This window comes from Ursus americanus, chromosome 5 (assembly GCF_024610735.1).
Source record: "Ursus americanus isolate L20-20 chromosome 5, mUrsAme1.1.p, whole genome shotgun sequence".
NCBI lineage: Eukaryota > Metazoa > Chordata > Mammalia > Carnivora > Ursidae > Ursus > Ursus americanus.
Window position 1 is genome coordinate 5,287,397 of NC_142131.1, and position 13,150 is coordinate 5,300,546.

General features: G+C 38.7%; 1 pseudogene; it reads left to right on the forward strand.

The window, feature by feature from the left end:
* The first annotated feature begins 10,299 nt into the window (after positions 1-10,299).
* On the forward strand, positions 10,300-10,447 carry LOC123799318 (U1 spliceosomal RNA; annotated as a pseudogene).
* The last annotated feature ends 2,703 nt before the right edge of the window (positions 10,448-13,150 follow it).

A 13,150-nucleotide genomic window follows, 5' to 3' on the forward strand; every position in this document is an offset into this window, starting at 1 on the left:
GAAGTGAAGTGAGAAAGGGCAGAGAACAGTTTCCTTGTATTATTATGTACAAGTCAGATCATTCACTGTGCCATTGATTCTTGGCCAGATTCTAACTGGCTAAGGACTGCTCTTAAAGATAAAGCTCTTAGATGAGATAAAGTTAAGGTAGTCCACTAACGGCTACGGTTTCTTAAGAGGGAAGATGACTGCTGCATCTGGCTCACTTGGGAACAGTTCTCTGCTTGGGATGGATCTGGTCCTATTAGTCTGTGTTCTACAGCATCATGTTGGTTGGTTTGAGATTAACGGCTGAGGATCAACAGAGGAAGTCTTAAAAATTCCCTTGTGAACAAACAAGTTAAAAATTGATTTTTAAGTTAGATTCAATGGACACCCATTTACTGAAAAAATTGGAATTGCTCTTGGGAAGGAAGAAGAGGTCAGTGACAGCCATGCTTGGGCTTGTTCAATGCTTCTGAGTTGCCTCAGTGGACAAGAACAAATCCCTGGGGACTTGGAATTAAGCAGGCTTTGAGCCCCTGGGTAAAGACCAACTCTCTTAGAAACTTGAGAAATTAGTAGGAGGTGTTATGCCAGGGACTGGAGTAAAGGTCTCTAAATGTAGTTAGAAATGCCACTGAAATGGAACAAAGATAAATAGCTCCAGAGCAGGGAAACGCCACCAACTAAGTGAGAGTGTACGGGCTTTCGGGTCATCCAGAGATTCAAATTTACCAGGAACTGCCCTGGAGAAGAGCTGAGATTTACATTTTGAATTGACTACTATGAATCAGTGAGACCTCAGTGTTCAGCCTGAAGCAACTGGTACTGCGGGCGATCCACCAGGGGGCAGTAAATTGAAGCACGGTCAACCTGACTCTTGAAGCAGATTTACTATTCATAGGCAACTTTTTGGATTTTATTACCAAACCAAGGAGCCATCATGATTCTTTCTGGAGGAAAAAGAGGCAACTCTAGCAAACCTCCAGGAACACAAAGGCCTGACATACTGGCATGATTTGGGCAGCTGGAATGATATAGTTATGCTTTAGTTTCATGGAGCCCGATTCCCCTGCAAATGAGGCCGACTTAGGCTGGGACAAGTCTATTGCAAACCCTGAAGAGTCTGGTTATGGTCAGGTTGGAGACTTGCCTCCTTGCTTGTTTCAGGAGGGGCAGGGTGATCATACACGAAGTTGCTTTGGTTCTCCAGCTACCCACTCCTCTGGGTTTTGCAGACCTCAGGGAGCAAAGATTACTTAGAAATTTGGGCAAGGGGAGGGCAAGAGATGATCCTATCTTTGTTTTTGTTGTTTTAGAAAGGGCTTCTGGTGGCTATCAGTTCCCTGAGGGAAAGAATTAAGTGAATATACCTTTTTCCTTATATTACCAGCAACACATGCTGAAGGAGGCTTGGCCTGCCTCTGAAAGCTGACAAGTTTTGCTCCTTGGATGTGCTAAGAGAAACTTCGAAGGGCCACGGTACATGAGAGGAATCATGGCCTGCTCAATAAAGGAAGGCAAATCCAGAAACTGAGGATGAGATTTCATAATGTGAATAGGAAGAGTTCCAGAGTGGCACATACAGAGATTAGGATAGTCTTTGTGGAATACTACCATGATACAACCAGAAAGATGCTGTAAAAATACATACTAGCTAACATTTATGCTGCATCTGCCACGTGTTATGCACCGTTCTAAATGCTTACGTATAATAAATGTATTTAATCCACACAATAACCCTAGAGTGAGATACTATCATGATAGTATTTTGTAGGTGAAGAAACTGAGGCACTGAGGAGTAAAGATCCAAAACTGGGCTCAGTGACTCAGCCTGTGTTTTTACCATGTTGTTCTGCTTCACAAATGGGCCAATTTATTCATCAGAGTTACAGGAGGCAGAGTGCCAGAGTTGTTTCTTAATGGAAAGGCAGTTGTAAATTTGGGGTAGAGGGAAATTCACCAAGCAGGATATTTAGAAAGCATTTGATACTGAATGCTATGTATTCCCTGTCTCTCACAACCGTATACACTTCAGTTTTAAGAAATTATGACCAAAAAATCTATGTTATTCTTCAAGATTTCTGGAATTGAACTTCTCTTTGAATGCAGCCCTATATGAAAAAAATGGTCCATGATTCAGGTTGCAATGGTTGGTCGAATTTTGAAGAAATTTTGTCACTAGTTTTGCAATTGCTATTTTCCTTCTTTTACATAAGATCTTTTCTCAAAGTTATGAAAGCTCTTTGAAAGTTGGAAGTTCAGAATCATAAGGACTGCAACATGAGGTGCCACCACTGCGGCATGGTGGTTGCAAGCACAGTGTGGTGTCTTATCCCGTTTTGTGTCTCCGTTCTTCTTCTTAATAGTTGTGTGACCTCAGGAAAATCACAAGAACTCTCTGAGCCTTAGGATACCTTCTGTAAAAGGTGGGAATTAATCTTTACTTAATAGGGTTTTGAGAATATTAAATGAGATTGTGACTGTAAAATGGTAAAATGCCTGGGATATAGTAAGAATATAATGTAATGTATTACTCTTGTTATTATTAGCACTTCTCTTTTTTGATTGCTAATATCATCATTAGTCCAAAGTGTAGAGCACATCAAGTTAGTCTGGATACAAGTGATCTGACTGTAGTAACCTACTGCTATAGCTCGTCATTAACAGCTATCGACAGAGGCAGCCATACTGATAATCCTCCACTGCTGAAATAAGTTTTTCACCTGGCTTCTGATGTCCCTCCTACCACACTTCTCTCATCTCATTCCTAATTCCTGTTCATCTTCCCATCTTCTTAATATTGACGTATGCCAAGGCCTTGTCCTTAGAACTCTCCTTCATTTGCACTCAGTCTTGTTTTTTTTAATCTGAATACCTTTTAAAAAATTAATTAATTAGATTCCAGTATAATGAACATAGTGTTATATTAGTTTCAGGTGTACAATATGGTAATTCAACAATTCTATACATTACTCAGTGCTCATCATGGTAAGTGTACTCTTAATCCCTTTCACCTATTTCCTACTTACCACCTCTCTTGTAACCATAAGTTTGTTCTCTATAGTTAAGAGTTGGGTTTTTTGTCTTTTTTTCTTTGTTAGTTTGCTTTGTTTCTTAAATTCCACAATGAGTGAAATAATATGGTATTTATCTTTCTCTGTCTAATTTATTTCACTCGACATTATACCCCCTAGGTTCATGCATGTTGTTGCAAATGTCAAGATTTCATTCTTTTTTATGGCTGAGTAATATTTCATTATATATATATATATATATATATATATATATATATATATATATATATCACATTTTCTTTATCCATTCATCTGTTGATGAACATTTGGGTTGCTTCCATATCTTGGCTATTATAAATAATGCTGCAATAAACTTAGGGGTGCATGTTATCTTTTCAAATTACTGTTTTTGTTCTTTGGGTAAATACCCAGGAGTGGAATTACTGGATCATATGGTAATTCTATTTTCAACTTTCAAAAAAGATGTTACTCATTTGAGAAAGAGATAGAGAGAGAGAGAGAGCAAGTGGGGGGAGGGAAAGGGACAAGCAGACTCCACACTGAGTGCAGAACCTGAGACAGAGCTTGATCGTACAACCCTGAGATCAAGACCTGAGCCCAAACCAAGAGTCAGATGCTCAACTGACTGAGCCACCATGCATCACTATTTTTAATTTTTTGAGGAACCTCTGTACTGTTTTCCATAGCAACTGCACCCATTTGTTTTCCCACCAACAGTGCACAAGGGTTCCATTTTCCACATCCTTGCCAACAGTTGTTTCTTGTGTTTTGACTTTAGCCATTCTAACAGGTGCAAGGTGATATCTCATGGTTTTGATTTGCATTTCCCTGCTGATGAGTGAGGTTGAACATCTTTTCATGTCTGTTGACCATCCATATGTCTTCTTTGGAGAAATGTCTGTTCATGCCTTCTGTCCATTTTTTACTGGATTGTTTTTTTGGTGTTGAGTTGTATAAGTAATTTGAGTATTTTTTTAATGTCACATTCACATTGACTACTCCCAACTTTATCTCCCAACTAAAACTCAATTTAAACTCATATATTCAATTGCTTATTAACATCTCTACTCAGACGTCTAATATATGCATCAAACTAATCACACAGAACCCTTGACTTTCCTCTAAAACTTACTCTATCCACACTTGTCCCTACCTCCAGTTTCTAAAAAAAGCAAAATCAAAAACAAATAAAAACCACCAGAAAACCTGAAAATATTCTTGGTTACCTTTTCCCCTCATGAACTACAGCCATTCTATCCCATCAGAAAACCCAATTGACTCCATCTTCAAAATATTTCCAGAACCTTATCACTTCTCACTCAGTACCTCCTCTGATGTCATCTAGGTCCAATCTACCATCATCTCTTGTCTTCATTTTTGCAAATGCCTCTTAACTGGCTTTACTGTTCCCACCACAACCTTCCTCAGTCTGTTTTCAACACAGTATTCAAAGTAATCCACTTAAAACTTAACTAAGATCCTGTTATAACTCTGTTCACACTCAGTGTCACTCAAACTGAAGCCAAATTAAAAAAAAATAATAATCGAGGTCACTTCCCTCTCTACTTCTCTGACATTTTTCCACTATACACTCTTTCTGCAGCCGCATTGGCTTCCTTGCTTTTCCTTGAGTATGTCAGGCTCACTCTTTTCTCAGGGCATTTGCACTGGTTTTTCTCTCTACCTTGAATACTTTGCTCCCAAATATTGGTAAAACTTGTCCTCTTACCTCACCTTGACCACTCTATTTACAATGGTAATCCCTCATTATCTCTATCTCCCTGTACAAAGTTAAACTGGACTAAGACATTTGACTGCATTCTTTTTCTGCCGAGCAATTAACACCTATTATGCTTTGTACTCTATTACTGATTTTGTCTCTTGACTGATCCCTCAACTTGAATATTTCAGCTCCATCAGGCCAGCAGATTTTGCTTTTATGGCCACTGCTATATTCCCAGTGCTAAGAACAGCATCTAGCTTTGGTAAGTCGTAAAAATAGGCCTGAGTGACATGATAGACATTCAATAAGCACTGGTTGAATAAATGAACAATTTGTTAATTCATTATGAATTAGACAGTGGTTTGGTACCTTATTGTACCAATTACTGCAGCTATGGCTGTATGCTATATGTAAATTTCAGTTCTTTTACAAGCTGATTTCAATATTTGGCATGTAAATTTGTATACATATATTGATCTTGGCCTCTACCATCTTAAATGTTTACAGTAACATCTCCTTCTGGGGTGTGTAGTCGGGGAAATCATCTTGGTTCTCATTCCTTACTATCCACCAAATATAATGGAGAATGCCTCAGCTGAGGGGAAAAAAAATGGAGATGTATTTGCTTTTCTTCTCATTATTGTTTATAATTATTTTCTTTTCATTCTCACTTGTGACACCACTGGTATTGCAAACCACAGAACCCGATACTAAAATTTTCCTGCTGTTTAGAATTCAGGCAATAGCTGCCTTCATCCCTGCTCTTTTCTTGCCAACAATTGGAGGGGCTATTATATTACATGCATGGACTGTCCAATGAGCAGAAGGCCAAGTGTCACTTTGAGTGACAACCTTCCAGGTTGCAGAAACTGTAATTCTATTCATTCAGTTGAGTGATTGTGTGGCTGTATGTCACTTTGCCTTCAGAATATCTCCTCTTAAACTTCACTGTTTTGACTGCATTCTGGAGTTGATGATGTAAGGAGAGGGTGGTGTAATGCAGAGAGCACTGACAGTTTGAAGCATGTGTAAGCTGGAGCATATCTCCTGCTGCAATGTTTATATCTTTGGTTAATAGTGATATAACTCCTCTCTCTCTTTTTTTAAGTGACAGGTAGTTGGGATTTGTGCTTTTGTTCTTCTATAAAAGTAAAAGCAGGTTCGTGTGGTCTGTTAGGTAGGATTCATCTAGTCTTAAGATTTGGATCTAATTCCTCAACAACATTCCTATATTAACTTAGTTTAATGGAAATAAGAAAACTAAGGTTGTGCTTAACTGATTCTGTCATCTTACTCAGAATGGAGATCATTGTGTGGCTGGCTGACTTAGCTGCAGTTGTTCTCAATTGATATTACTGAGCGTCAAGACCACCACAACGATGAGCTTGGAAATGAAGTGATCTGGTTAATTGGACACAGGTGAGAGTCAACGGATTGGTGTTTCTCTTAGCATTTAGCAGGGCTGTTTTTTTCTCAAGCATCCTGTGATATTAAGTAAAAACATTTATATTGCCACTGACCCAGATAGCAGTATGGTTGCTTTGGTTAGCTCAACAATCTCCTAAAAACTGGGAAGACTTACCATTCTTCACAGTCAGATCTTGAGTGGGCAGAAAAGGCACCTCTCTTTTTGGTATAACTGGATTAGGGCTCAGGCAATCTCTTCTTTATCCAAACAATAGCGGCATCATATTATGAAGGTCTGGACACTTAGGATGGGGACTGAGACTTCATTCTTTTAGAGAAGACTCTTCTCTGGCTCCGAGTCCTATTTTAGAAACATACATGAATATGTCAGGGACTGCTATGCATTGCCAAAATTCATTTTCTGCTCTTCCTGGAGACACAGCTAGACTTATTTTCCAGTCTTTCTTTGGTTATATGAAGCTATATGATAGAGTTTTGGCCAATGAAATTTAAGTGGACGTGATGTGAGTCACTTTTTTGTCAGACTGGTTAAGATGTAGTTCTTTCTGGGGCGCCTGGGTGGCACAGCGGTTAAGTGTCTGCCTTCCGCTCAGGGCGTGATCCCGGCATTATGGGATCGAGCCCCACATCAGGCTCCTCCGCTATGAGCCTGCTTCTTCCTCTCCCACTCCCCCTGCTTGTGTTCTCTCTCTCGCTGGCTGTCTCTATCTCTGTCGAATAAATAAATACAATCTTAAAAAAAAAAAAAAAGAACTAGTTCTTTCCTATCTGCTGGCTAAATGGAGGCACTCCAAGGACCCAGATATGGGTGGGGTCATGAGACAGAAAGATCCTGAATTCCTGAATTGAGATTGCTTGACTAGAAATACCTGTGTTGGAGTATAAGCAGAGTGTGTATGAGTGTTTCCAGCCATTGAAATTTTAGGATTTACTTGCGAACAACAGCTAGCATTATTGCCCCAATTAGCCTGTCAGCCATAGAGAGAATGAATAGGGAAGGGAAGATTCTGGAGTAAATAGGACTAGTTGGACTGCTCTTGCAGAGATAAAGTAACACCAGCTGATTCTAGAGTTGAGGCAATAAAGAATAAAAAGAATTTTGAATAAATAAAATATTAGATATAAAGGACAAATTAAAAGAGACAAGATAACCTCAATATTTTGAGCCGAGATATTAGAATAGTAGTTACCTCAAAGAGTGATAATTGAGAAGAAAAGCTGAAGCAGGGAAAATGATCTTGAAGTAGGTGCAGTGAATGTTGTTTGGCATATGAACAATATGAGGAGTTGGAAAAACATAATGGGAGACTAGGTGAGAGGTCAGGGTGCAGCTTTAGATTTAGGAGTCATTAATGTCTGCAAAGATACTGAGAAGAAAGGTAGACAAGAAGTGTAATGGTAGCATAGATGAGGATCCTACTGTTAAAAGAGAAATAGGAATCAGTAAAGAAGGCAGAAAAATAACCACTAGACAAACGAAAGGGCAATATAATAGCAGAGAAGAGAGTTTGCTAAGTAACTTAAAAAAATTACAGACAAATGATTCAAGTACTCAAAAACAACAAGGAATGAGACAGAGCCATTTGCTTTGACTTTTTAAGGCTCCCTTTTGGGGACATACCTTTATATAACTGTGATAGATTTATATACCTACATATTGCACTTTGTAATTTTAAAGGGATGGTTACTGGGCTGGCCTACTGTAAGGCTGGGGCAAAGGAAGCTTGGAAAGGCGTAAGACACATTTTGGATTTAGTATATGTTTTAACATCTGTCAGGTATTTGTTGAACATCTTTTATATAGTAAGCATTAAATAAAATGGATAGAATGGGAGATGGTCAGGCTACCAGCCATCATACAGTCATAGGTACCCTAATGTGCTTTGGGGACACAAGGCTGGGGTTGATGAAGTTTTTTTTCCCCTGAGGGGATGGGTCAGAGAGAAGGTGGTATCAGAGCAAAGCAAATCTCAAACAGAGAGTACAGAATGAACAAAAGCAAACAGCACATGGATGGGAAAGAATTGAGGAATGGGGAGAGATCATGTGTGGCTACTGGGTGATAAGACAGGAAAAGAAGGGCTTTTGGGACTTGTTCTGGAGCACTGTAGCTCTACTGAGGATTTTAAAAATAGCAGGAACACAGATCTGTGCTTTTGGAAACACGGTTCCGGTAGCTTTGAGGAGGCAGAATTAGATACAGGAGAAAGAGGAAACACGGAGGCCCATTAAAAGATTATAACAACTGAAAGGCAGGAAATAATGAGGGTAAGTAGAGCAGGAGGCATGGGAAAGAAAGAGGGAATAGATATGAACATGTTATAGAACTGAAAATGGTGGAATTCTCTGACAGACTAGTTGTAGAAGTGAGTGGAAAGCTTAAGAAAATTCAACAATGCTGCCTAAATTTGAGGAAGCCATTACAGGTATAGGGGGTGGGGAACTGGTATTATATATTTAGATTATTATCCACTACATCTAATCTGGGGGGGGGGGTTGCCTTCAGCCTCAAGGAATACCCAGAATCCAACTGCTTCTCATCACTTCCTCCTCTACTACTCTAGACCAAGCTACTGTCCTATTTTGCCTGGATTACTACAATGCCTCCTAGTTTCCCTGTTTCTACCCTTGGCTTTTGACAGTCTATTCTCAGTCCCGCAGTCAAAATTATTCTGCTAAAATATAAGGACAAGCCTCTCCCCTTCTCAGTATCTTTCACTAGCTTTCTACCTCTCTCAGAGCAAAACCAAAATTCTCTTATGTTCTACAAAGAATTGTCCAATTTGTCATCCTTTCTGCCCTGCCCCTGCATCCATACATCCACACCTACACACCTATTATCTGCCATCTGACTCCCTTAGCTCCAGCTTCATTGGCTCTCTTGTGATTCCTATAATACAACAGGTATACTTTTGCCTCAGGCCCTTTGCACTTGCTTTTGTCTGTGTTGAGAATGTGCTCTCTTGGAAACCTGCCTGCATGGTTCTACTGGTTCACTTTCTTCAGGTCTTTACTCAAATGTCATATTTGCAGAGAAGCCTTCCCTGGTTATTCTTTAAATGTAAGCATGCCCCTCTTCTTCCCCTTCTCTGCTTAATTTTGATTCTCAGCACATTTCATTGTTTAACATTCTTGATTTTTACTTAATTACCTTGTTTATTGTGTCTTCCTTACTAGAGTATAAGCTTCATGAGGGTGGGATTTAAAAAAAGGAGTGCTTGGGGGCACCTGGGTGGCTCAGTAGGTTAAGCTGTGAAATCTTAATTTCAGCGCAGGTCATGATCTCAGGGTCATGGGATCGAGTCCTGTGTTGGGCTCTGTGCTGGGTGTGGAGCCTGCTTGAGAGTCTCTCTCTCTCCTTCTCCCTCTGCCTCTCCCCCACCCCTGCTGGTGAACTCTCTCTCTCAAAAAAACAAAAGCAAAACAAAACAAAAAACAACACACAGCCATTGCTCAGTATTTGTTGAATGAATAAAAGTTCCAGGGAAATGCAAATCAAAATGAAAAGGTTAACACTGGGGAAATTATTTTCTTAAGAATAAAAATCACTGAGAGATATTCCCAGATCTCCATCAGGCAACAATGTTATTCATTAATATTTCTCCAAAATGCTTTAAGATATTCAAGGTATATTACCTAAATAATAAAGTAATAACAAAATTATTATTGCTTTTAAATGTTGAAACTGGGATTACAGAAAGAGTTTTGAAGACATGTATAATAAAAGGTGTGGTCTAGAAATGTGTCTCTTAAATGAGGTGAGGAATGGAATCAGAGGATCAGCTATGCCATCTCTGTGAATTCCATATGTACGTTGGGAGGCTGGATGCACATGACTGATGAGAGGTTGCAAGTCATTGAAGGGCTCAAAGATCTTCTTATATTTGTACATCTTTGAGATGGTAAAAAGGAATTACTTCTTGCCTGTTCACCATTCTAAACCATGACATGGAAAATCATAAGACAATTTATACCATTGCTTTTCTAACTTCCACAAACAATTCACTAATGATGTAACTATGAACTGTCAGCTTTGGATAAATGTGTTTTAGACAAAAAAGGAAGTATAAATGGAGAACATTATAAATGTATAACATCCGAACTAAAGAAGTAAAGAAGGTGAAGATAATAAACACTTGGCCATGGAGATACCATGATCATCTTCCAGGGTGAGGCTCATCCACTGCACTCAGGTTGTGTTGACCTCTCCAATTTTCCCAAATGTGGGAAACTCGATTGCATAATTTGTTAGTGGGAGACTGTATTCATGCTCTTTAAAAAAAAAATACTGAGGTGCCTGGCTGGCTCAGCTGGTAGAGCATGTGATGCTTGATCTCAGGGTCATGAGTTCAAGCCCCATGTTGGGTGGGGAGCCTGCTTAAAAAAAAAAAGGGTGAAGATAATAAAGTCAGTCTTATGAATTGCATGATTGATTCATCTATTCGTCAACACTGAATTTGTCCGTTGTTCTAGGCACTGCTTGGGAGACAGGGATGTAAAATTAACAAAAAATAATGCTCATTGCAGATAAAGTTTGCACTGTAATTGGGAACACAGTTAGGAAAACGAATATTTTATTGTATAAAATACTGATAGAGTTACACAAAAGATGCTATGGGAAGCAATGAGAAGAATATGTCCAATCACAAAGCCTTTTGTTTGCAGAAATCCAGGACACAACTGTAGGAGAAAAAGCAGTATACACGGTTTGGTGCATATATATTTACAGTAATATTAAATATAAAAATAAATATATGGAAGTATAAGTTTAAACTTTTTAATTAATCAAATTGATAGTTGAATTTATGGATGATGCAGCATCCTCATAGATAATTATGTGTACAGCAGTTGAAAAGTTGAATCTGAATAGAGGATGGGGCTAGAAAGCAGCATTTTGATGTTGTTGATTTATAGATGTAAAGCTATGGAAGTGAATAAGATTATTCAGAGAGTAGAGCAAGATGGTTCAATTATCTATCTATCTATTTATCCATCTATCCATCCATCTATTCATCAGATGGGTGGGGGAAGAGAAGCCTGTGACAGAAATGGTGGAAAAATATCAAGGGAGTTGGAGTCAATACAGGAGACCCATTAAATATCAAGGAGGGAAAATTTGGAGAAAGAAATTCTCAATCCTGTCAAATGCTTTGTAACATCAAATGAAATGACTAAAATACTATTAAAAGAAAATACTGCAGATAGCTTCTTTAATTGATGGGTAGACTCAAAGTTCTAAACTGGTTTTATTACTCTTTAGAATATTAGGTACCTTCATACCTATAAAAAGTAACTGAGGAACTAGAAAAAAAATCATTAAATATAAAGTTTTCAATGTGGTCTTTCCATTGTTATCAGCAAACACATTACCTGGTTTTTATTAGTCCAATAAAAGCTATAGCTTTTTCAAAAATTCAGGTTTGGATAAAGTCCACATGATTTCTGGATTTTCAAAATCTACTCTATAAGACCATAAGGAGGATATCACATGGATCCAATTTTATGGTATCTCTGTATTTTTTCCAGGTCACTTGTTTCTTGCCCTCTTCTTTCCTAATATTTCCTACAAAGTTTCTCTGTGGTTTTCAAAATCCCACTAGCATATTTTTGTCATACCCGACATTCATCTTGTTGTAGGCTTAGATATTTCTGGAAGATCAAATCACAGAGCCTAATAAAACACAGATAATGGCATTCTTGACTATGTGGTACATCCATTTCTTAATGAGTTTAGGGGCCACACTATCTGGTAAACGGAAGAGCAGGCACTAAGGCAGTTTGGGTCGCTGGCGGGCGTCAATGTGATTACTGGCTGGAAGAAATGTGGATGAGCTGGTCTATGTCTAATCCTTTTGTGGCTTCCTGTGTGACACACTGTAATGAAAACATCACCGCAAATTACAAGAATTGTCAAAATGGGCTACCAGAAGATTTTTTTTGCTCTAGAGTTTGCTAACCAAAAATGTACAGTGCACTGCATCATATCTATAGGCTGCTCTTGCTCAGTGGATGTACACAGAAGATGAGCAATTAATGTGTGATGCGGAAGTTAAACCCTCTCTGAAGTCAATGGATTGGGGTCTAGAGGATAACTGTTTCATAAATTGGGATATAGAAAATGTTGACAGTCAAGTTTCACTCTGGGGCTAAACTCATATTTGCTTTGAATATTGGGTATTTAGTTTGAGTATTAAAGAGAGTTACACTGTTTCTATACTTAATTATTTAAGATTTTGGGTGTATGGTGTAACCATTAAAAACACACAGACAGGGGCATCTGGGTGGTGCAGTCAGTTAAACTACTGACTCTTGGTTTTGGCTCAGGTCTTGATTTCAGGGTCATGAGATTGAGCCCCGCACTGGGCTCCATCCATGCTCAGTGTGGAGTTTGCTTAAGACTCGCTCTCCCTCTCCCTTTGCCCCTCCCCCTGCTCGCTCTCTCTCTAGAATAAATAAATCTTAAAAACAAACAAACTTTCTTCTATAAAACCATTTAATTAAAAAATAAACTGTTAAATCATTTAGGTCCTTCCAGGAAATTTATATATTAATATATTAATTGTTTGCTTGGGCCACGCAATGAAGATTAAAGTTCTTGGGAAAATTAAAAGATCTTAACCAATTCACTACTGAAACCACACAACTAGAGTAATAATAGATACAGTGCGAAGGGCTTTTCAATGATTTTCTCACTTTACTTCCTCCAAGAGCTTTAGAGATCTGTACTATTACCCTCCCACGTTACTGATGAAGTATCAGAGACAGGCATACATAGGGAGCAAGGGCAACATCATGATTCAAACCCAGGGAGTTTGACTCCAGAGAGCATGCCTGCGGCCACTTGCCTAGTCTTTGCCCATCTTTGTATGGTTTGTGCTGCCACATGCTTTATTTCATCTGAGTTTCTCAGTACTATGAGGCAGGCATGGAACGACAACTATTTCTACTTTGAAGATGAGGTTCAAGACAATTACATGAC